The following is a 26,723-nucleotide window of genomic DNA, read 5'->3' as shown; positions in this document are numbered from 1 at the left end:
ACAATGTATTTGAATGAGTTTAGCATGATTGTCAATCAATTGACCTCCATCTAGATTAAATTTGATGTTGAGGTTCGTGCTTTAATTCTTTTGGCGTCTCTGCCAAATTGTTGAGAGCTTATGAGGGAGATAACGAGAAGTTGATTTTAATGATGTTCGGGATACCATTCTTGCGGAGGAAGTTCGTAGAAAGGACTCTGGAGAATTGTCGACATCTAATTCTGCCCTAAGTGCCGATACTAAGGGCATGAACTTCGAAAGGAATTCCAACAAGGGCAACAGTAGAGGGAAGTCAAGGAATGGAAGAAGCAAATCCAAACTCGGAAGGAATGTGGAGTGCTGGCAGTATGGCAAGTCTGGTTACATAAAGAAGAACTGCAGAGCATCGAAGAAGGATGAAAAGAAAAACGATGTTACAAATATGGTGTCTGAAGAAGTACAAGATGCTTTACTCTTGTCGGTTGATAGCCCTATTGACTGTTGGGTGTTAGATTCAGAAGCTTCTTTTCACACCACTGCGCACCGTGAGATCATAGAGAATTATATTGTTGGAGGTCACGAGAAGGTGTATCTTGCTGATGGAGAACCTTTGCATATTATCGGTATTGGTGATGTTAATTTGAGAATGTTAAACGGGTCAGTGTAGAAAATTCACAAGGTGAGACATGTGCCAAAACTGATGCATAATATGATCTCAATAGGGCAACTTGATGATGAAGGTCATAACATGACTTATAATGGTGCTTCCTAGAAAGTCACTAAGGGAGCCATGGTTGTTGCATGAGGAATTAAAACTGGATCTCTTTACATCATTTCCAGTTGCAGAGACATGGTTGCAGTTGCTGATGCTGTTACTGATTTTGATTTATAGCATTATAAGCTCAGTCACATGAGTGAGACGGGAATAAAAGTGCTTCAGTCCAAAGGGAAGCTATCAGTGTTAACAACTATAAACAACTGTGTGTGAAGGCTGTATTTTCGGCAAACAAAAAAAGGTTAGCTTTTCTAAGGCTGGAAAGGAGTGTTGGAAGATGGGCCCAAACCCACACGACCAAGGAAAACCCAAGTGTGTAGGAAGATGGTCCCAAACCCATAAGATATTGACCCACCTTGATCACACGAGTTGGTGGGACCCACCATGATCACGTTAGGTAGCATTATGAGTCTTACACAATAAAAAGTCTTACACAAAAGGAAGTCTTACAGAGCCACAATTATTATGGAAGGAGGTCTCATAGAAGAGTTTCAATTTAAAGGTGTTTTAGTCATGTTAGTCTTCTATTTATATTGAGTTATTTATTATGCTAGGACTTATCTTTAAGTGTTAGAGTTAGAGTGTAATTGGGACAAAAGTAGTTTAATTGTAGTTGGACTCTACTACTTTCCTCTATTATAAATAGAGGTTCATGTACTCTGATTACAATAAGTCAAAGAAGTATTTATCTTTTCCATAAATTCAACATGGTATTAGAGCAGGTTCTGTGAGTTGACTCGGTCAACCCATAGAGGTAATGCGATCTTTTCTGATTTATTATCTCTAGCAGTTTAGGTTCGTATTTATCTTTTTTTCAGTCCCTATACCCGTTATTTGCTTTACGTTTTCACCTCTATACTGAGCTTTTCATATTGCAAATTATATATTGACGAAAAAATATTCGAGTCTACTTTCCAAGGAAAAATCGATTTTTTCCAATCGAAGTTGTCTATAAAGAGAAATCGATATTTGAAGCAGTGAATGTCAAATTGCAAAAGAGGTTCGAGTAGTAGTAGAAAACTTCTACTTCCGAGCTATTTTATGCTATCAAGAATGAGATTTTATATGGAGAATTATATATCACAAGAAATATTTGTAAGTCTATTTTCTTACCTATTGAATCAATTCTCGATCTAAGTTTTTTATATGAAGATATTGATTGTGGAAGAGTCAATGGTCATGCTGACAAAAGGAGAAATAGTACATAATTCGATAGAGACCAAAATTTATCAGATTATATATCTCAATAGAAGTATATTTTATGAAGATAATTTATACTTGGATGAAAGGTATTTAAATTTAGTTTTAGAAGGAGAAAATTTCATGTCAATTTAAACTATATTTAAGGATATATTCGCATTGGAAGAATCAAAGGTCATACTGGTATCCTTTTGCATTAAAAAATCCGAATTTAAGTCGATTATTTTGCGTCACTTTTTGAGTTGTTCTTATTGATCAACTATATCAGGAAAATATCTATCTTACCTCTTTTTCGGTTACTACATCTATGTTGTTTGGTTCAAGCTGGGAACACTATCATTATCTCCCAGCTTGAGGGGGAGAAGTAGAAGAAGTACAAGAAAGAAGTATTTTATTCCATATGTTGTGGTAAGTTTTATAATACCAAAATATTCAAGAAAGGGGGAGCACAAAAGATGACACTTTTGCATCTAAGAAGATTTTTTTTGCAGCAAAGAAAGTTGAAGATCAAGAATCCTGACTCGGCTCTATTCGATTCTATTTCTCCTGTTGGATTATTATTTTGAAGTATTCACAACATATTCCTTGGTCAACATATTACATCAGATTATTTCATGGGTTTTTTTTATAAGGATTTTTATTATTTTGGTTCGTGTTACATGGACTTTGGCCCATTTCAGCTAAAACTATTGTGTCTCTTTGGATGAGACATTATTATTGAAGAAGTGGTGGCCTCAACATCCTATCTTTCTATTTACCCATTACCTATTGGTTATTTGACAACCTTACTCCTACCATCCTTTATTTGACTCTCACACATATCTTTTGGCCAACCTTTTGCGTGTTGCTTCGGTTGGGAGTAAGTCCATCATGGTTGGGTGTTTTAAGTCCATTGAAACCTTTATATATATATATATATATATATATATATATACCCGTGGGTTTTTTATCGCCGTCTTGTGAATGACATGCATTACCCACTTGTCACATCTTTCATTGCTGTCTTGTGAATGACAAACATTTATCATATATCACATCTTTTATCGCCATCTTGTGAATGACAGACATTTATCACCCATTTTTACCTGTGAGAGTCAATGCTCGGGTTAGGACACTGTGATGGAGGAACTTATTACTACATATATGTTACCCCCCTTAATTGACATTTATTCCTCCTACCACTTGAGAGTTGTTGTTCTGTGGAGGAACACGGTGATTGATGAGTTTTTACTACACTTCTGAGCAATACGTATAGACCTATTACCTGCGAAAGATAGGAGTGCCACTACCTGAGAATGATAGAAGTGTGCCCTACATCCAACATGTGTTATGACTGGAGTATGGAGCGATGTCATACGACTTGGAGTGATTTTATTCTCACTTATCTTATGCCAACTGGGCCTCATGGAAGAGAGCACCAGCGTGAGGGGGAGTGTTGGAAGATATGGAGGATTGCCATTTTATACGAGAAGATCCTATACATCATTTGCCACATATTAGGAGTTCATGATGTTCTCTCACCCCCAGCTTGACGGGGAGTATTGGAAGATGGGCCCAAACCCACACGACCAAGGAAGGCCCACATATCCAAGTGTGTTAGAAGATGGGCCCAAACTGATAAGATATGGACCCGCCATGATCACACGAGCTGGTGGGACCCACCATGATCATGTGAGGTGGCATTATGAGTCTTACACAATAAGAAGTCTTACAGAGCCACAATTATTATGGAAGGAGGTCTCACAGAAGAGTTTCAGTTTAAAGGTGTTTTAATCATGTTAGTTTTCTATCTATATTGAGTTATTTTGTGCTAGAACTTATATTTAAGTGTTAGAGTTTGGGTGTAATTGGGACAAATTTAGTTTAATTGTAGTTGGACTCTATTACTTTCCTCTATTATAAATAGAGGTTCATGTACTCTGATTACAATAAGTCAATGAAATATTTCTCTTTTCCATAAATTTAATAGTTCACATAGATGTGTGGGCGCCTTCAACTATTACTTCCCTTGGTGGTTCTAATTACTATGTGACATTTATTAATTATGTAAGTAGAAAGGTATGAGTTTATTTCTTGAAAAAGAAATCTGATATCTTTGATACCTTCAAGAGATGGAGAACAATGGTTGAGAATGAAACAAATTTGAAGGTGAAGTGTCTATAGTCAGATAATGGGGGATAATACATAGATGATGATTTCAAGCGGTACTGTGCTAATATTGGAATCAAGATATAGAAGACAATTCCTAGAAAACCTCAACATAATAGTGTAGTTGAGAGGATGAACAAAACCTTGAACGAGCGTGCTAGGAGCATGAGATTACATGCGGGATTGCCAAAGATGTTCTGGTATGAGGTTATTAGCACCATTGCCTATTTGATCAACAAAGGTCCTTCAACACCATTGGATTAAAAAATACCAAAAGAGGTCTAGAGCGGCAAAGAGGTAAATCTTCTTTCTTAAAAGTTTTTGGTTGTGTTTCTTATATTCATATCGATTCTATTGTTAGAAGTAAACTTGATGCTAAATCTAAGATATGTTTTTTATGGGCTATGGTGGTATCGAGTTTGGTTATCGCTTCTGGGATGACCAAAGTTGTAAGGTTATCAAGAGCAAGGATGTGATCTTTAATGAAGGTGCCCTGTATAAAAACAGGTTGAGAATAGAGTCTGAGAGCACAATTCATAAAGCCAAGAAGTCTGAAGTGATTCAGTTGAGAGATCTTACAGTTATTGAGATCGAGAATATTGCTCAGGAAGACTAGGAAAACATACCCCCAGATTAGAACATTTCTGTGACTGAACTCAGGAGATCTGCCAGAACTAGTAAACTTCCACAAAAGTATTCCCCTGCATTGAATTATATTTTTTTGACTGATAAAGGTGAACCAGAGAAACCGTGCAAGTTGATGAATCAACCAAGTGGGAGTTGGCTATGAAGGATGAAATGGATTCACTGTTATCCAATTAGACATGGTAGTTGATTGAGTTACCAAAAGAAAAAAGGTCTTGCAGAATAAATGGGTGTACCAAACAAAAGTATTCCCCTGCATTGAATTATATTTTTTTGACTGATAAAGGTAAACCAGAGAAACCGTGCAAGTTGATGAATCAACCAAGTGAGAGTTGGTTATGAAGGATGAAATGGATTCACTGTTATCCAATTAGACATGGCAGTTGATTGAGTTACCAAAAGAAAAAAAGGTCTTGCAAAATAAATGGGTGTACCAAATAAAAGATGAACATGATGGTGGCAAGCGGTACAAGGCAAAACTAGTAGTAAAGGGCTTTCAACAAAAAACAAGGCATTGACTACATTGAGATTTTCTCTCCCGTAGTGAAATTGACTACTATTAGAACAATGCTTAGACTAGTGGCAAATGAAGACTTGTACTTAGAGCAGTTGGAAGTAAAAACAAAATCTTTTCTTCATGGTGATTTGGAGGAAGAAATTTACATGATGTAGCTACAGGGTTTCAAAGCCCAGGGAAAGGAGAAAATGGTGTGAAAACTTCAAAAGATCTTGTATGGTCTTAAACAGGCTTCAAGACAATGGTATTAGAAAATTAACACCTTTATGAGTAGTAATGGTTTCTTGAGGTGCCAGGCAGATCATTGATGTTATATGAAAAAGCTTGATGACTTCTATATCATTTTACTGCTATATGTTGATCACATGTTGATATCAGGAACTTGCAAACAGAAAATAGATAAGTCGAAAAGGGAGTTGTCCAAGAAGTTTACAATGAAGGATTTGGGTGTTGCAAACAAATCCTTGGGATGGGGATTACTAGGGACATTGATGCCTTGAAACTCTCTCACGAAGAATATGTGAAGAAGGTGTTGAGTAGTTTCAACATGAACGATGCAAAGCCAATGAATGCTCATTTGGCTGGTCACTTTAGGCTATCTAAGGAGCAGTCACCTTCTATAGAGCAGGAGTGAACCAACATGGCCAATGTGCCTTATGTTTTTACTATTGGCAGTCTCATGTATGCCATGGTGTGCACTAGACCAGACATAACTCATGCTGTGGGAGTTGTGAGTAGATATATGAGAAATCCGGGTAAACAACATTGGGAAACAATGAAGTGGATTCTCATGTATTTGATAGGCATTGCAGACTCAACCTTATGTTTTTGAAAGTCAGACTTGGGATTATAGGATTATGTAGATGTTGACATGGCTGGCAGGAAGAGTACCACTGGATATGATTACACACATTGGGTGGTACAACAGTTAGTTGGGTCTCTAAGTTGCAGAAGATATTTGCTCTTTCCATTACTGAAGTAGAATATGTTGCCGTGACCGAAGCAGTATGGTTGTAGTCTTTCTGGGAATAATAGGTCTTAAGCATGGGAAGAATGTGTTGCATTGTGATAGTCAGAGTGTTATTCATTTAGCAAAAAAACTTATTGATCATGCCATAACAAAACACATATAGGTGCATTATCACTTTATTAGATTGACACTTGAGGATGTATTATTAGCACTTGAGAAGAAGATTCAAAGGAGTTAGAATCTAGCTGATATGTTGACAAAGACTGTTACAATTGAGAAACTAGAGTTGTGTGCAACTTCAGTTGGACTTCTCTCTGAGGATTGAGAAGTTGTTGTCGTTGTAGAGGAGAAATTGATGATGGATTAGTCTCCAAGTGGGAAATTGTTAATTTGTGGAGCCTAATTAACTTCTTACGTTGAGTTGGTACGCGAGTTGACCTAATTAAGGGCAGTTTGAGGATTTCACTCTTATATCACGGTTGCCCTAATTTACTTTTTATATTTGGAGAGCCGCTATTGGAGCTTTAATCATCACCTTGGAGTAAGATCATCAGTTGGCAGCTGAGAAGAGGTTAGAGAAAAATACCTATAAGTGTGCGATTTCTCTTATAAACTATTTCATCTTCATAGTGGATTACTATAACGGCGGAAGATAGGACGTAGTATCACCTTGAGGTGAACCTGTATAAATCTTGTTTTGTTCTCGTGCTTTTTTTTTCCTTCTTCTACGATTATTATTATTGCTCTCATTAGTTTAGAATTAGGGCGTCTAATTCCTAATAGACGAGTGTTAGAAGTCGGTTGTCGTGATGGAGTTGATGAAATAGTAAGACAGGGGTAATCCATATATCTATGGTGGTAGAGGTGGGACATGATAGGTGTTTATTGAGGGTCATGTGAACAAAGGGGGTGTACGGGAAGACTGACTCTACAAACTTGACATGACGAGAAACAAATATTTGGGAAGAAGATGGGTCAAAACACAAGTAAGTACTTTGAGATAAGGAGTAACCAAGAAATACAATGTTTTAGACCTTTGATCAAGCTTGTGAGATGTATATGGACGAAGCCAAGGATAACATAAACAACCAAAAATCTTAAGTTTGGAATAATTTGGCGTTTGGTGGAAAATTAACTCATAGGGAGATGATAGATTGAGCGTAAGGGTTGGCATCTTGTTTATTAAAAGTAATTGGAAGGGAGGCATAAGAAAGTAAGCTTAGACCAATTTCATCAATATGACGATGTCTTTTTTCTGAGTCGCTATTGTGTTCAGGTGTATGGGGTGGAGTGGTTAGGTGAGAGATGCCATTTAAAGAAAGGTAATCTTTGAGACCTATATATTCTCCCCTATTGATTGAATAAAGTGTGATAATTTTCTTTTGAAATAATTTTCAATAATGGCTTTGTAACGGTGAAAAACTTCCTGAACTTCAGATTTTTGTTTGAGTGGGTAAAACCACATGTATTTGGTATAGTGATAAAAAAATGACATAGTATTTGAAACCATCTTGTGACAAAACCGGAGAAGTCCATAAATCAGATTTTTTTTTTTTTAAAGTGGTTGTGTAGAGTTGAGAGATGAAGTTGAGATAGACATCTTATGACTTTTGTTGTAAATACATGCATGACATGAAAACTCTTTTGGCATTTGAGTAGAAAAGTTTAAATGATAACTGGAAAGAATGTGTATCACAATAGGATCAACGAGATGACCTAATCGATGATGCCAATTGGATGATGTGGTTTGCACTTGAGAGAAGGCAAGAATTGGAGAAGACAAATTTACAAGCCACTCATACACTCCCTCTCTAGTACTGCCCGTCAAACGGATTGCCCCTATGCGAAGATCCTTCACATGATAGAAAGATGGGAAAAACTTCGACATAAGCATTGTTAGTAGTACAAAATTGAGAGATAAAAATTAAATTCTTTGGCATGGTTGGTACGCGAAGTACATAATTCAAAGTAAATATAGTAGTGGGAGTTGAAAGAGATATTGAACCAATGTGGGTGATGGAGAGACGAGTGTCATTGCCAATCATAACAGTATCAGAGCCAATATATGGTGTATGAAGAGACAAACTGCTCAAGTCTTTGTGACATGGTGAGATGCTCCACTATCAAGTAACCAAGCTAGATTGTTGGAAGTGACGTTAGCAGCATAATGAGTTTGTGGCTGCCATGGTGTTGTCGAAGCATGAGAATGTGGAAATCATGTGTTGGTTGGATTGGTATGAGCTGAAATGATGAACATCTCATAGACGAGTGCCCTTGGATGCCACAAATCTGACAAAACCCCAGATATGGACGAGGTCGAGGCCTGCTGGTGTAAGTTGGAGCACCTGATTTGTAGCCATGGTTGGTCGGCCAAGGTTGTTAGGCGACATGCGCCAAGCCGCATGACCAAACATAGTGATTGATTTGATTGAGTCAATGTGCATAAAATAGGCAGTGAGGTGGAAGTAGAAAATAGTGAGCATACGGTTTGTATTTTTTTTCCTCACTTGTGGGTCACTTACACACGTGCACACTTCGTCTTCTTCAACCTCACGCTGGGAGCGGAGGTGGTAGCACTGAAGTGCTTGGGCGGCCATTGCGTGACGTTGGAACTCCGTTCCGGTGGCGCAGCTGGGGTAGTCAAAAGCCTATGGAAACTCAGCCTAGGACTCAATTTGTAGAGAAGATATTATGGGCACAGAAGATCGTCGGACCGCTGTTCCGGTAGCTCAACTGGGGTCATCAAAGGCGCACGGAAGCTCAGTCGGAGTTCAGCTGACACACTAAGGATCAACGTGTTGCAGAGAGTGCTTTAAGTTCTAATACCATAGATGAAAAACTAAACCACGATATTTCTATTGATTAAGGGTGGTATTTATTCAATTTACAATCTGAAATGATAAGCTTTACATGAAGAAATAATTACACCATCTGATTAACATAATTGGGATCTTATCTGATAACCAACGAAGGATGATGTTGATCCCTTATGAGTAGGAAGGTGATTGGCGGCATTACTGTACCAATGAGTGGTGAAGGCCGAGTATTCAAGGCAAGAGGAAATCCAGATCCACTCTGATCCCGTCACTATGTTTTGTGGGATAGGAAAGCAGCCGAAGATTTCCACAATTTGCTTTAGATGATTCTGCTAGTAAAAGTGCCGTTTATTCTCTCCAAATATAACCCAAACCTCATCAATAGTGAAAAAAAGGACTTCTTTTGGCAGTATCCGTGAAATCATGGAGAACTTCTAGCTGTACCCTGACAGAGGCCTGTTGACGCTGTAATTTCAGTGCCACTATGATGGTGAATCTGTTGTTAAACGGAAGGATATGGACGAAAACCTCTGATTCCCATCTCTAGGGCTAGCGGACATCCGTCTTAGTAGTCGTACGAGGCAGCACAAAGCCTTCCTAGTGCTCACTCGCTCCCTTCCTCATCTCTGTCAACTCCTAGTCTCAACAACCTTTTGGTTGTTATTATCTAAGGATGATAAATAATATTCTCTTGCCATAATGATTCCATTTCATAAATAATTTTTTTGCTGACAAAAAAAGATTTTTGTATATAAGTCTAAGATAGGTCTTGGGAGAACCTTTTCCAAACGGTATCCGAAATTTCCTTTGCAGTGGTACAGTAACAAATCTGACTACTCACGCTGGTCTCCATGCTCTTTACCAAATCTCTTTCTTCCATCCATCAAGGGGAAGAGAAGAAAGGACATCACGTATGATATGAGCCAATTCCTTATCTACCAAATATATCTCAACAGCTCTAGACCATAGCTTATAGTTTTCCTCGTTGCCTCTGCTTATGATTTTAGTGTGTTGGGAAAAGTTAATCGACTTTCCAGTGATCTGTTGAGAGGGTGGTTATTGTCTTGTTTGATCGGAAAGATCTAACCTCGTCTCACTTTGTGAGATCTGATAACAACTCTCTTGTTCTTCGAATAGCGTTGTCATCTGCTGCAAAGCATTGTCCCTTCCAGAAACTTCATCAACCATTCTCTTCTCTATTAAACCCTTGTTGGCATCAATTTCTCACAACCAAGCTTCGAGTGTCTACTCTCTTTTGCTGCTGAAACCTTGTCTAGTGAAATCCACCATTTTAATAGTCTACTTTCTCACTAAAAAGTAGTAAAATCAATTTTTAAAGAAGGAAATAGAAGAAATTAGGGAGAAAATCAGTAGTTGCCGTCAACTTCCATTAGAAGAAATAGAGGAGATTAGGGATTAATCTCTCCTCCTTAAGTGCTTTAGTTTGGGATAAAATACAATGTATCCCCTCTATAAAGTACCAACTCAAAAGCACTTTAAGTTGACTTCCTAATCTACCCTCAAATCTTACAAAATGAATAATAATGGGCTAATTACAAGCAAGCCCTTATCCTCATCTCTCAATACTCTCTTAAGTTGGGGCATACATGTCAAATATACCCAGATTATGCCTCAACAATAATCTTTAGATGGTACTGTGGCCAAGTACAAGGCCCAGTTGGTTGCTAAGGGTTATACACAGTCATATGATGTTAATTATGATGAATTTTTTTCACTAGTCGTAAAGATGAATTTTGTAAGGATACTTATCTTTAGCATAAATTTTAAATGGCAATTATATCAGTTAGATGTGAAGAATGCCTTCTTAAATGGTGACCTATTTGAAGAGGTCTATATGAGTCATTGGTTATATGGTTGAGGAGGAGAAATTAAGTCGATTGAACAAGGTGTTAAAAGATACCAAAGTGTGTATGGGTGGTACGATTAGTAAACAAGGAGAACTTTAAAAGAGATGACATTGAATTATAATTATGGAAGTTAGTGTATATCCTCTTATGTCTTTTTCCTTTTGAAGCATGTCACTCCAAGGGCATTGTAGACATTGTAAACACTTTCCCACAACTATAAATACAACCTTAAGGTATAGGGTAGAGTCACCGCAGCGTCGCCATAAAAAAAAATGAAAAAGAAAAAAAAACTACTCTTGGTTTGTAAGATTTACCTAACGAGATTGACTCGGGTGAGTCAACTCGAACTGATTGTTGCAGATCGGGTCGACTCGGGCTGAGCTGGCGCGACCGAGCTGACTCTTGCGTTTGGCGTATATGCCCAATAAGGCTGCTCGTATTTGTTTGTTACATTTGGATAAATGTTTTGTTTATATATATATATATATATATATATATATATATATTAAATTACAGAACATTCATTGCAGTTCCAAGGAAATAAAGGCCAACGCTGCAACGCCAATGGGGGGGTGCCAAAGTGTTGGGCAACTGAATAAAAAAAAATTATTTTGTTCAGTTGGTCTAGTATTTTCAATCAAATTGTTTGAAGCTACATGTCGCCAAAGTAACCTCTGTAGTGTAGAATAATTTGACTAGAAATACGTAGATGTTTGTACAGAGTTATTTATGTAAATTGTGCTCGGTCCAAAAGAAGACACAATTTGGCAAAATCAACAACATACCTGTGATGATAAATGTGTGACAATTATAAAGACTTTTCATGTGAACAATAGTCAGTCCAAAGAAAGGCTATTGTTTGACAGAACTAATTGTCAGTATTTGATCATTGCATTGAGAGTACCATTTACAATTAATTTATCTATTCAAAGACTAGGAATTAATGTTATGCTAGATGGGTCCCCAATTTGGATTTTATTTTTACTTGTCTTATTTTTTTTTATATGACATGTTAGTTAATGTGAGTATGCTTGTTTATTTTGTTCTTTATACAGCTTCTGTTGTTACTGCTCAAATAAGCAACATTCCAATGTTGAGCGGGACGAATTTTAAGGCATGGAAAGATACCATGGAAATTGTCCTTGGTTGTATGGATTTGGATCTTGCACTTCGGGCAGAGCCACCCATTTCTACTTTGGATAACCTCTATGAGGTTAAAATTGAGAAGTGGGAGCGCGCTAACTGAATGTGCTTGATGATCATGAAATGCTCCATTCCGGAGGCGTTTCGGGGCTCTATGACAAAGAGCAAGAGCGCCAAGAAGTTCCTAGGAGAAATTGAACAATATTTTGCCAAGAATGAAAAATAGGAGGCGAGTAGCCTTTTGGTTAAACTCGTTTAGATGAAGTATAAAGGCAAAGGGAACATAAGAGAGTACATCATGGAAATGTCTCATCTCACGTCAAAACTCAAGTCACTTAAGTTAGAGTTGTCTGAGAACTTGCTTGTGCACTTGGTTTTGATCTCTCTTCCTGCACACTTTGGTCAATTCAAAGTGAGTTATAACACTCAGAAAGACAAATGGTCCCTAAATGAGCTTATATCTCACTGTGTGCAAGAGGAAGAGAGACAATGTGCTCACTTGGCCTCAACCTCTCAGTACAAGAAGAAGAAGAGAGGTAAGGATATTGCGGTAGGTTCTTCTCAGACTAAGAAATAGAAGAAGCAAGCTGAGGAGTTTACCTGCTACTTCAGCAAGAAGTCGGGATATATGAAGAATGATTGTCCCAAATACGCTGTTTGGCGTTTAAAGAAGGTTATGCCTCTAACTTTAGTTTATTCTGAAGTTAATTTAGCTTCTGTACCCAAAGACACTTGGTGGGTGGATTCTGGTGCTACCACTCACATTAGTATGTCTTTGCAGGGTTGCCTGTGGAGCCGACCGCCAAGTGATGCTGAAAAATTCATCTTTGTTGGCGACGACAATAAAGTTGCACTAGAGGCTATTGGAACTTTCAGATTACAATTAAACACTGGATTTTATTTGGTTTTATTTGAGACATTTGTTGCACCGTCTTTTAGGCGGAATTTAATTTCTATTTCCATTTTGGACAAATCAGGTTTTTCTTGTTCTTTTGGAAATAATAAAGTTAATCTCTACCAAAATTCAAATTTTGTTGGTTCCGGTCCCTTAATTGATAATCTATATATGTTTGATGTTGTTAGTTTCTATAGAGAAATATTGCAAATAAGTTCACGTGGTACGAAGTAAAAATTCAGTGAGAATTCCACCACATTATGGCACAAACATTTAGGACACATCTCTAAACAGAGAATTCAAAGGCTTGTGTCGGATGGAATTCTTGAACCCCTAGATACTACAAACTTCCAAGTTTGTGTTGAGTGCATCAAGGGGAAACAAACAAACATTAGAAAATTAGGTGCCGAAAGAGCTAAAGATGCCTTAGAACTTATACATACAGATATATGTGGTCCATTCCCTACAACTTCACGGAATGGCCAACAGTACTTGGCCAACAGTATTTCATTATGTTTATAGACGATTACTCTAGATTCGGTTACCTATATTTAATACATGAGAAGTCCCAATCCCTGGATGTCTTCTAGTCTTTCAAAGCTGAAGTTGAACTTCAACTTGGGAAGAAAATCAAGGCTGCCAAATCCGACCGTGGTGGTGAATACTACAGACGGTATGATGGATCAGGAGAACTACGTCTAGGACCCTTCGCGATTTTCCTCAAAGAGTGTGGAATTGTTCCGCAATACACCATGCCGGGCAAACCCAACATGAACAGTGTTGCAGAGCGACGAAATTGAATTCTTAAGGATATGGTAAGGAGTATAATCAGTCATTCCTCTTTGCCAGAGTCACTTTGGGGAAAAGCTCTCAAGGCCGCAGTATACATCCTTAACAAGGTGTCGAGCAAAGCAGTTGCCAAAACCCCCTATGAGCTTTGGACAAGCAAGAAGCCTAGCATTAGGCACTTGCACATTTGGGGTTGCCCAACTGAGGTACAGCCTTATAAACCACATGAAAGAAAACCGGAGTCAAGGATGGTTAACTGTTATTTCGTTGGTTACGCTGAATGCTCTGGAGGCTATAAGTTTTATGATCCCACATCAAGATTGATCGAGAAATGCGAGATTCCTTGAGGATATTGAGTTTGGAGGGGAAGAAAACATAAGGAATGTTGTCTTTGAAGAAGAATCTGTTATTAACAGTAATCAGGTCTCCATACCTATTGTCGTTCAAGACACAGTTAATGCACTAGAGGACAATGTTCAGGCTCCTATTCCTGACATTGTTCCAAATCAAGACAACAATGAGATTCTTCCTCTTGCACCACCTTTAGAACAAACTCAACAACTTCAAGAAGTGTCATTAAGGAGATCCACTAGGGAGAGGAGAAATGCAATTCCAGATGATTATATCATATTTCTCCAAGAACATGAGGATTGCGTCAAATTGACAGAAGATGACCCGATTAACTTATGTCAAGCCTTGCGTAGTTCTAACTCTTAAAAGTGGATTGATGCCATGAAGGATGAGATAAAGTTTATGAATGACAATGACATTTGGGATCTCATCGAGTTGTCTAAAAGTGTGAAACCCATTGGTTGTAAATGGATATTTAAAACCAAGAGTGATTCAAAGGGCAATGTCGAGAGATATAAGGACCGTCTAGTCGGTAAAGGCTTTACTTAAAAGGAAGGCATAGACTATAAAGAGACTTTCTCTCTGGTATCTTCGAAAGACTCTTAGAACAATAGTAGCACTAGTGGTCATTTAGATCTAGAGCTACATCATATGGATGTCAAAACTGCGTTTCTCAATGGAGACATTGATGAAACAATTTATATGGTACAACCAGAAAACTTTGTATCTAGTGATCCAAAGTCTATGGTCTGTCAATTAAAGAAATCCATCTATGGTCTCAAACAGGCTTCCCGTCAATGGTATCACAAGTTCCATTAAGTCATAACCTCATATGGTTTTGAGGCAAATATTGTTGATGACTGTGTATATCATAAGTTCAGTGGGAGTAAATGTCGATGATATTCTACTCGTTAGTAGCGATATAGGCTTACTGCATGAAACCAAAAAATTTCTGACAAAGAAATTTGAGATGAAAGATCTTGGTGATGCCTCTTTTGTATTAGGTATACAGATACTTAGAGATCGTTCTCAAGGTATCCTTAGGTTGTCACAAAAGAGCTATATTGATAAGGTGTTGAGCATATTCGGCATGAAAGATAGTAAACCAGGAGACACACCCGTCGCTAAAGGAGACAAGTTTAGTCTCAAACAATGCCCTAAAAATGATCTTGAAAGAACAGAGATGTAGAAAATTTCCTATGCATCTGTAGAAGGGAGTTTAATGTACGCTCAAGTTTGTACTCGTCTCGACATAGCATTTATAGTAGGAATTCTGGGTAGGTATTTGAGTAATCCAGGTATGCAACATTGGAAGACAGCCAAACGCGTGATGCGTTATTTGAGGAGAACAAAAGACTACATGCTTACTTATCGAAGATCAGATAGTTTCATTAGGTTCTCTGACTCTGACTTTGTTGGATGCCAAAATAGCAGACGCTCCACATCAGGCTACATCTTTATGTTGGGTGAAGGAGCTATCTCATGGAAGTCTGCTAAGTTGACTCTCATAGCTTCTTCAACCATGGTTGCGGAGTTCATCGCTTGTTTTGAGGCATCCAACCACGGAATATGGTTGCGAAACTTTGTCACTAGGCTGCGAGTGGTAGATAGCATTGACAGACCATTAAAGATTTACTGTGACAATAACTCGGCGGTACTTTATTCCAACAACAACAGGAGCTCAACAAAGTCAAAGTTTATTGACATTAAGTTTCTAGTTGTTAAGGAGAGAGTTCAGAATAAGCAGATTTCTATAGAACATATAGGGACAGACTCTATGCTAGCAGACCCATTAACCAAGGGTTTACCACCTAAGGTCTTTCATGAGCACACTGCTCATATGGGCGTTATTTCTGAGGATACCTTGGTTTAGTGGGAGTTATTTTTTGTACTATATGTTTGCTTTAGACATTGAGTTATTCGATTTTTAATAAAATTGATTGCTTATTATTTTATTTATGAACTTACTTGTATTTTTTTATGTGCAATGTTCACATTGCATTAAGGACTATGGAAAGATCTCACTAAAGACTAAAGAACAACCAGTTGGAAATAGGCATATTTGAAATCATATTGTATGTAATTTCCATGCTACTCACCCATATTTAATCTATGTCATTGAGTGTATTAGTATGGTGATCATCGTGGTTTAGTCACGAATGTAATGTGATGAAAGTCGCGGTGGTTCCATTATTAATAGTATACAGATGCGCGCCTTAAGAATTTGTGATATAATTGTTTCAGGAATGATATGTAACCCAAGTGGGAGATTGTTAAGAAATTCACATTTCCTATTCTAATCTGGGTAACATATTTATTATGCAATTATATTTTCTATTTTTAATGGAATGGGCTGAAATTAAGTGATCTAATTTTGTTAAGCCTATTAAGGAATGGGCCATGGATATGGGCCAATTGAATAGATACCATAGGGAATTATGGGAACCCTATATAAGGAGACAACATGGTTATGGACTCATATACTAAATCACATACAGTTTCCCTTCTCCCCATCCGGAAAAGAGACGAAGGTCCCATTGAGGAATAAGGCGATTTAGTTGAGAAGGACCACAACATCAATATCCGTTCTTATCGTTCATCACAATAAATTCCGCATCAGAAAACGAAATTCACGGAATGGATCCAAGTATGTTTTCAATCCTAATATTCTAGCATGTTGTAAATTCTGGATTAGAATTTACTATTACGGATTCTAACAGTTGCAACAAGCCCAATTCAGCTAATCGCCATTGGATGATCCCAATATTCATTTGGTGATGTTCTTGGAGATTTGTGACATTGTAAAGATCAATGGTGTTACTGAAGTCACCATTAGACTGAGATTATTTCCTTTTTCTTTGAGGGACAAGGCAAGAGATTGGTTACAATCTCTACAACCGGGAAGCATCACTAGTTGGCATGACATGGCTGAAAATTTTCTTGCTAAATTCTTTCCACAAAAAAAAAAAAAAAGCCCAACTTAGGATTGGGATTGGTCAATTCAAGCAAAATGATTTCGAATCACTCTATGAAGCATGGGAAAGGTACAAAGATTTGATTTGACGCTGCCCTCAACATGGATTGCTGGATTGGTTGCAAGTTCAAATGTTCTATAATGGGTTAAATGGGCAAACTCGGACCATAGTTGAGGTTGCTTCTGGTGGAACTTTGATGTCAAAGACAACTGAAGGTGCTACCTTTCTTTTGGAAGAAATGTCTTCAAACAACTATCAATGGCCAACCGAAAGAACTATGGCTAAGAAAGTTGCTAGGATTCATGAATTGGAGCTATTTGCTTCCCTTTCTTCTCAAGTTGCTTCTCTATCCCATCAGATTTCAGTTTTGACAACCCAAAGGATACCACGAAGTGTAGAATATGTGGTAGCAGCAAGTATGACAATTCCGAGCAATGAAGCCAGTTGAGAACAAGTTCAATACATCAACAAACGGAACTACAACTATCGTGGTAATCCTATACCAAATTATTACCATCTAAGGCTTCAAAATCATGAGAATTTGGCTTATGAAAACACAAAGAATGTGTTGCAACCTCCTCCAAGATTTGATAGTCAACCAAGCGAGAAAAAGATGTCACTTAAGGATGCCATGGTTTCCTTTGTTGAGGAGACAAAAGTAAGGTTTAAAAACACTGATTCATGGTTGGATGACATTGAGATTTATTGTAGCAATATGTGAGCCACTATGAAGAATTTTGAAGTGAGCCACTATGGAAATTGGGCAACTGGCCATGACCATCAATGCCCAACAAAGAGGAAATTTTCCTAGCAAGACAAAAGTGAATCCAAAGGAACAATGCAAGGCCATCACACTTAGGAGTGGAAGAGAAATTGAGAGGTCACCATCAAAGGAAACCAAGTCCACCCCAACGAATGAAAACAATGGCCAAAGCAAGAATAAAGTAGAAGAAGAGGAGATTGTGGATGATACACTAAGAGAGACTGACATGCCTCAAGTAATTTCATTTTTTGACAGTCCTCCTATTCTCTCTTCTCCATTTCCTTATCCTCAATGTTTTTGAAAACAAAAATTAGATAAGCAATTTTCTAAGTTTTTGGATATTTTTAAGAAAATTCACATAAATATTCTTTTAGCAAATGCCTTGGAACAAATTCCAAACTATGTCAAATTCCTGAAGAATGTCATTTCCAAGAAAAGAAGGTTGGAGGAGTTCGAAATAGTGAAGCTTTCTAAAGAATGCAGTGCCATTCTTCAAAAGAAAGTGCCTAAAAAATTAAAAGATCAGGGGAGTTTCACTTTGCCTTGCACTATTGGAAATTCTTTTTTTGATAAAGTTTTATGTGATCTTGGTGCTAGCATTAATCCTATGCCACTTTCTGTTGCAGGAAATTGGGACTTGGAGAGATGAAACAAACAACCATTTCTTTGTAACTAGCAGACCGATCCATCAAGTATCTACGTGGAATCATAGAAGACGATAAATTTATTTTCCCAACTAATTTTGTGGTGTTAGATATGGGGGAAGACCAAGAAGTCCCACTAATTCTTGGCCGGCCATTCTTGGCTACGGGAATGGCTTTAATTGATGTTCAAAAGGGTGAACTAACATTGAGAGTAAACAAGGAAGAGGTTATGTTCAACATCTACCAAGCCATGAGATTTCTAGAAGATCCAAACACTTGCTTTCGAGTAGATGTCATTAAGCAATGTGTAGAAGAAGCATTTCAAGCAAATGTACCAGCTGATCACCTAGAACGATGTATCACCATTTCATCTCAAGCTTATAATTTTAACAACTTTGTTGTTTGTGAATTTGATTTACCTTATGTTAGTGAAGAATTTATCCACTATGTATTTGCCTTGGGAGCATTGCAGCAAGTTACATCACTAATCAATGAAGTAGAGATGCTAGAGCCGATGGTAGCAAAGATAGATTCAATGGCTTTTAAAGAAAAGATGCAACAAACTACAATTCTAGAGTTGAAGCAATTACCTGAGCATCTTCACTATGAATTCTTTGGTGATAGTTACACCTTTCCAGTAATTGTTGCGGCATCACTCACAACCAAAGAAGAGGAAAAACTACTGCGTGTGTTAAGGGAGCATAGAACAACCTTGGGATGGACTATTTCCGACATAAAAGGTATAAGTCCATCCATTTGCATGTACAAGATTTTAATGGAGGAGCTTTACAAACTGTCAATCCAACACTAAAGAAAATTAAATTCAGCAATGAAGGACGCCGTGAGAGCTGAAATTTTGAAGATCCACAATGCTGGAATTATTTATGCTATTTCAGACAGCTCATGGGTAAGTCCAGTGCAGGTTGTACAAAAAAAGGTGGAACGACGGTGGTAAAAAATGACAACAATGAGTTTATTCCTACAAGAACAGTCACGGGTTGGTGTGTGTATATATGGATTACCGCAAGTTGAACAAAGCAACATGGAAGGATCATTTTCCACTTCCTTGCATTGATCAAATGTTGGATCGATTGGCCAGGTATTCCTATTATTGTTTCTTAGATGGTTATTCGGGATATAACCAGATTCCATTATCAACACAAAACTGCTTGAAATCATCATCTATGTATTCTCCCCCATTATTTGACTGCAAGCACTTTCAAAATTCTCTCATTCTCAACCATTACTCTCCATCTCTTGAAGGTTTCAAAAGCATCATATTTCTTTTTCAAGAAATAAACTCATAGTTTTCTTCTTGCATCACCAATAAATTTCACATTGTAATTTGAACCACCAAGGAAGGTAACAACTGACGGCCCCCACACATCAGTGTGAACCAACTTCAATTTTTCTATCTTCTGCTCTTTTCCAACCTTAGAAAAGCTAACCCTTTTTTGCTTGCCAAAAATACAGCCTGCACACAAACTGTTATTTATAGTTTTCAACCCTGATAGCTTCCCTTTGGACTGAAGCACTTTCATTTCCTTCTTACTCATGTGGTCGAGCCTATAATGCCACAACTCAAAATCAGTAACAACATCAACAACAGCTCTCATGTCTCTACAATTGAAAGAGATGTAAAGAGTTTCTGTTTTAACTCCTCGTGCAACAACCACGGCTCCCTTAGTGACTTTCCAAACAACACCATTAAAAGTCATATTATGACCTTCATCATCAAGTTGCCCTATTGAGATCAAATTATGGATTAGTTTTGGTACATATCTCACCTTGTAAATTTTCCACACTGACCCATTTGACATCCTCAAACTGACAATATCCAAAGGTTCTCCATCAGCAAAATGCACCTTCTTGTGATCTCCAGCAATATAGTTATCCATGATCTCGCGGTGTGCGGTGGTGTGAAAAGAACCTTCTGAATCTGTTATGGTCCCGGATCTGACACATGGATTCGTAGGGATGAAGAAGAGGAAAAAGAAAATCAAGCCAAAGGGAAGCTTGAAAACCCTAGGTTTGTTAAGGAGAACGCACACCCCTGAGCTCGTTGAGGAGAACTCAAAACCCTGTTTAACCTAAAATCAATGCTTCCCTCTCTCATTACTCTTAACCCTTAGATAGGGTTCACCCTTACAAGGTTTAAGATAAAATATTACAAAAATACCCCTATAATTGAAATATTCCAAAAATGCCCTTGTGGCCTAAAACTGAAATAAAATAAAGTAAATTAAAGAAAAGCTATTAAAATAATAATGTTATTACGTGCATAACATTACACCCCCTTGGAAGAAAGTGTTTGTCCTCAAGCTGGAAGGTAGGTCTGCTTGCCCGTGCCGATGTCTCCATCTGTTCGCAAGTATCAATTGCGGTATCTGTGTCAGCCCTCTAGAGTACAAAACTGGAGCATCTAACAAGAGAAGCAAATTTATTTATTTTTTTTGCAAGGTGGCACTGCCCCCACTTTTCCAACATGGCAGCAACAATTGTCAATCCAGAATCAATGCCTAGAAAATACATCCCATGAGAAGCATATTCCCAATATTTGGATCCAAAGGAAGAGTGCAAAGCTCCATTGCCTAGCTTCCTTATAAAGTGGATTGTGCATGGTAGGAGATTTGCTCATTACAGTACTGCATGACTTCTCGAGAACAGTCTCATGGAATGAAACAACTGGAGGAGAAACAATGTTTGCAGCGCCACCCCTGAAGTCATCTAGCAAATCCTTAAGGTAGATCTCAAGATGGAGTTCTCCAGCTCGTGCTACACTATGTTCACCACTCTGTTCAATTGCACAAACAACCATAGAATCTGGCTTGGCCAGCCGTTTCAAACCTTCAACACCCTAGGGAAGATATGAAGTAACTTTGCATTGTACAACAACACGCACAACAGGAGACATAGAGAACTTCATGGCTCGAATTGGGTGAGCATCAACGTTTTTCTCACCAGTCAAAGAAGCATTTTTGGTAATGAACTGATCCAATTCAACCAAAGCAAATATTTTTCCTCAAGGAACATCTTCAACAGATTGATCAACTTCAACACCTGCTAATGTAAGAGGTCCTGAATCATATTTCCCTTTTCCAGCACTCTAGTTTAGTGCCTTGATTGCATGAAAATAGCCAACTGCATCGTCAAGAAGCACCTTGGCTTGGCTGTCTAGCAGCAATATATGCTGGACTGCCACATCAGCATTATTTGCTTGGCTGGCTGGCAGCACTGGTGGCAGCACTGGTTGCTGCACTGCCACTGCAGCAGCAAAAAACGATTTGTTGAAGAACCCCGCTGCTGCAAAACCAGCACAAATAGCCTTCAATACAACACATTTCTATAACTTTCCTCGATACTGTTGATTATTAACAACAAGCACTGCTGAATCCAGCTATCGCCCAGTGAAGAGAAAAAATATGTGCTCTAAATCATTCAAGTCACCTAAAGAGCTCACCTCCTCTTGCACACGGTGGCAAACACTCTCCTACAACCAATAACTAAATTCAGCTCTGTGAACAAGAGGGTAGGCCTCAGGATCCAAGTCCCTTGGACCATCCTTGACATCATCAAACATATCCCCTCCATCATCCACATGCTATGTTTTAGATTGACTACTTATTTCCCATTCTGAAAACAGAACCTTGATCAACTCCCACACCATGACTTGGTGCATCAAATACATAGAAGAAGAAACAAAAGACCCAGAGACCTCAAGTTGTGTCTCAATAATCCTAATATACTCCGTGCAAATTTCTAGTAGTGTTAAACAACTACATATGAGCTTTCGAAACTTTAATTTGAAGCCATCCACCACAACATCAGTAGTTTCATGGACTATTGATTTGTGGAGCTGTAGTGGAGAAACAAAACAAGAATTGACAAGTGCCTCTTTTTCTTCATCATTTTCATCTCTTACTGCTTTATTGCTTGCAACTTTCTCTACATGGATTATAGGAAACAATTCCTCTTCCTCTATTGGAAACATTAACATTCTTGTTACTTGCATCTTGACAGGATCCAGCCCCAGATGAGCCGAGAGAAAGTGAGATAAAACAGTTCCACTAGGACCCACTTGAGGTTCCTCATCAACATCCAATTCTTCAACTCCAGTGGCTCCCTGTGGCTTCTGAACCAGAGTATCATCCATGACAATATCATCCTCGTCCTCATCCTCATTCTGCATGTCATTCAGTTCAAATCTACTAAAATGGCAAACATAAAATCTCCATTCACCATTTGTAGGATCAAACGAAATAAATTTAGCGCCTTGCCTTTGGTTCATATTTCTCAATAATCTAAGAAGCTGATCTTGTTTGACTTTGTCTGAAACTAGTAACCACTTTTGGAGTATTAGTGTAACTTCAGCCATCAACCTTTTATCTTTTGAAGTTGTCTTGGCACCTGGTTTGGTGCTGGAACCTTGTCCCACCATTTTTGCAACTAAAGTGAGACCATCTGTAAGACACCCATGAATACAGTGTCCCAAATTCATTGCATTCCAGAACACGACATTTTTCATGGGCAATTCATCGAACAGCTGCAATGCCTCGTCCATTTTCCCTTTCTTCCCGAAACATTGCAAAAACATAGAGGACGTGTTCTAATTCCACTGCCTAATGAAGCAACCTGGTCCAAATAATAAGCAAAAGGAAGCCAGACTATGCAGTCCACAAACAGAATAGTTAAAACTTCTTTGATCCGAATATCAACCTCATTCAAATCTCTCCAACGCAATCCATAAATTCCAATAAAATTTTGACCAAGCAATTGATTCAGGGACAACAATTGAAAAGGAAAGGTAAAAGCCGATTCCAATTTCTAGTAGATGTTGGGCATTGTTTTAATAAAACGAGCAGTCCTTACCTCTTTTGATGGATAATGAAACATGCACATTGGACCTTTCAACTGGAAATCCACTGCTCTTGACGAACAGGAAAATAGACATACTCGTCTGCGACATCAAATTCATCTCCTATTATGGCCATGGCCGACCGAGAATCAATGTTCTAGAAGTATCTGCTTCTATGAAGGCCACACTCTCCACGGCGAAATCAACAATTCTGATTTGTTGTGCTTTCCTATTCCTAGCCCCGTCGTCGTCGAGAAGAACAACCTGAGGAAGCGTTCTCCGACGGCGAATAGCAGAGGTATTTGGCCAGAATTTGTCGTAGAGCTTCTCGGCTCAGGAATTTTCAATCTCCCCGACTTCGAATTTCACGACGCTAGGTGTCGGCTTTGGATTTCCACGCTTGGAGGGATTAGGTCCACCCTCTGCTGGACGGCCGAATGGATTCGGTGAGACGGAGGTAGCTCGGACCCGCCGAAATCATTTGCCAATACGGAGGCCCCACGGTGGTCGCCGTTTCCACTTTCCCAATGTTTGATCCGCTTTGTCGTCTGCCTGTGCCCGATGGTGAACAACGACAATTCAGGGATGAAGTTTTGAATAAGGTTGGCACTTGTTGGACTGTTCCGACGGGATTTTTACCCCATAAGTTTCAACTCTTGGGTTTCCAGGCACCTTCTCGGAGATTCTCATGGTTCCCGATTTTGGATTTGAGGTTGCACCCAAATCGTCCAGTGCCATTTTTTTCGTCGCCTGTGGAAGATGTGGCTTCCCATGAGAAAGGGGTTATGGAATACCTTTTCGATTTCCCAAAATTGGGGTCCCCGCCGTCTAATTTCGGAAGTTCGGGAACCTTTTTCGAAACAGAGAGCTCTTGGATTTCATGCGTCTTCTGTTCAGGGAGACGAATAGAAGAAGGGTCTGATGCCGAACCCCATTCCGGATTTTTCAACGAAGGGTATGCTGAATACCCTTCCGATTTTGAAATATATGAGTCCCCAATTTCGGATGTCGTCGCTGCCGCTGGAGAGACAGAAGGCTCTCTGATTTTTTGTGTCTCCTGCCCGTCCGAGATAGCATCTATTGCATCTTGTTATGTGAATTTTTTTTGCTCGAAGAAGACCTTTTTTGTGGCAGCGAGTCTCTCCCTTGCAGAATGTTCAATGGAAGCTGCACACCGTCTTTCAGTCATATGCTCTATACCATGCAAGTAGGCATTCCAATTCGTCGTGCATGGCAATACATAATTCTTGGAATGAAGAATCACTCATTATGTTCATACTCTGGTACTAGTTGTTATGGTCCCAAATCTGACACATGGATTCGTAAGGATGAAGAAGAAGAAGACGAAAATCAAGCCAAAGGGAAGCTTGAAAACCCTAGGTTGGTTAAGGAGAACGCACGCCCCTGAGCTCGTTGAGGAGAACTCAAAACCCTGTTTAACCTAAAATCAATGCTTCCCTTTCTCATTACTCTTACCCCTCAAATAGGGTTCACCCTTACAAGGTTTAAGATAAAATATTACAAAAATACCTGTATAATTGAAATATTCCAAAAATGCCCTTATGGCCTAAAACTGAAATAAAATAAAGTAAATTAAATAAAAAATATTTAAATAATAATTATATTATGTGCATAATAGAATCTCAAGAAGGGGATGAATTGAGAATATTAAACTAAAATTAATTTGTCTGTGTAATAAAAAATCATGCATAAAAGAAATTCAATGTAAATCAAAACATCCACACACCACAGGATAATGACTCTCAAGTGGTAGGAGTAATAAAAGCCATTACAGGTGGTGGTGGGGGGGGGGGGGGGGGGGGGGGGGGTTGTGGGTTTATTTATAATGGTGTCCCAATCCGGACACGGACTATCATGGTATCCCAACCATGATATTTTTTAGAGTTAAATTTATCATGGTGTCCCAATCCGGGCACCGACTCTCATGGTGTCCCAACCGTGATATTTTTTAGAGTCAAATAAATTTTGGTATGAGAAAAGGTACCGAGGCCACCTCATTTTCAATAAGAATGTCTCATCCAAAGAGACATAATAACAACAACTATAATGTAACATGACCATCTTCCAACACATATAACACGAACCAAAATAATGAACCTTGTAGAAGGACCCAAGAAATAATCATAATCCGATATAAATATTTTTTTCTTAGATGCATAAGCTTTATCTTTTGTGTTCCCCCTTTCTTGAATATTTTGGTCACATAAACTTATCCCAAAACATATATAATTAAATACCTCTTTCTTGTACTTCTACTACTTCTCCCCTCAATTTGGAGGTAATGGCAGTGATCCCAACTTGAACCAAATATTATAGATGAAGCAATAAACCCAAATAACATAGATGTAGTAATAATTTCTTAAACCAGGGAGAAGTGAGATATTTCCTGATGTAGCAACTCAAACAGTGACGCAAAACAAAGGGCATAAATTCGAATTTTTCAATACAACAGAATACCAGCATGACCTTTGATTCTTCTAATACGATTGACATGAAATTTTTCTCATTCTGAAACTAGAATTAAATACCTTTCATCCAAGTATAACCTCTTTTCATAAAATATAATTATCATAAGATAAATAATCTGATAGATTTCGGTCTCAATCATCTAGCCGAACTAAGTATTGTTTCTTCTTTTTTTCCAACATGACCATTGACTCTTCCAAGATCAATATCTCCTCATAAAAAATCTCAGATTGAGAATTGGTTGAATGAGTAAGAAAATATATTTACATATCTTTCTTTTGATATATAATTCTCCATATAAAGTCTCGTTCTTGATAGCATAAAATACTTTAGAAGTTGAAGTTTTCTACTGATGCCCGAACCTTTTTTTCAATCTCACCTTCGCTGCTTCAAATATCAATTTCTCTTTGTAGATAAATCCGACTGAAAATTGGTTGAATATGTAAGAGAATAGGCTTACAAATTTTTCAACTATCTATCTATCTATCTATCTATATATATATATATATATATCCATATAAAATCTCATTCTTGATAACATAAAATACCTCGGTAATTGAAGCTTTCTGCTGCTACTCGAACCTCTTTCGCAATCTGACCTTCACTCATTCAAATATCGATTTCTCTTTGTTGATAACTTCGATTGAAAAAACTTGTTTGTCTTTGGAAAGTAGACTCAAATATCTTTCCGTCAATATATATTTTTCAATATGAAAATCTTAGTATATAGGTGAAAAACGCATATCAAACTACGGGTGTAGGGACTGAAAAAAAAACTACGAACCTAGACTTAGGGTTTAGGTTTTAGAGAAAATGATCTCATTATCTCTGTGGGTTGACCAAGTCAACTCACAGAACCTGCACTGATACCATGTTGAATTTATGGAAAAAAAATACTTCATT

General features: G+C 38.1%; 1 protein-coding gene and 1 non-coding gene across 5 annotated transcripts in view; one reads left to right on the top strand and one right to left on the bottom strand.

The window, feature by feature from the left end:
• LOC137938966 (uncharacterized) overlaps positions 1–26,723 on the top strand; it is a 66,442-nt gene that overhangs the window by 11,196 nt on the left and 28,523 nt on the right. The window contains exon 4 of one of the 4 annotated variants that reach the window (XM_068784100.1): positions 22,499–22,942. The exons of 1 other annotated variant lie outside the window; for it this stretch is intronic. The gene's annotated coding sequence lies outside the window, so the exon portion shown is untranslated. Of the gene's footprint in view, positions 1–12,842; positions 12,952–18,460; positions 18,931–22,498; positions 22,943–26,723 lie in introns of those variants that run through there. 2 more of the 4 variants (XM_068784101.1, XM_068784103.1) reach the window with 2 other exon arrangements.
• Positions 17,073–17,179, bottom strand: LOC137939622 (small nucleolar RNA R71). Its single transcript, XR_011110000.1, has one exon. It is a non-coding gene; the product is annotated as a small nucleolar RNA R71 (small nucleolar RNA).

This window comes from Aristolochia californica, unplaced genomic scaffold (assembly GCF_029961685.1).
Source record: "Aristolochia californica isolate CCGP_79_NKW_82.1479 unplaced genomic scaffold, dmAriCali1.0.hap1 SCAF_8, whole genome shotgun sequence".
Lineage (NCBI taxonomy): Eukaryota > Viridiplantae > Streptophyta > Magnoliopsida > Piperales > Aristolochiaceae > Aristolochia > Aristolochia californica.
Note: the sequence above shows the minus strand (reverse complement) of the source record. Positions and strands in the feature narration are given on the sequence as shown.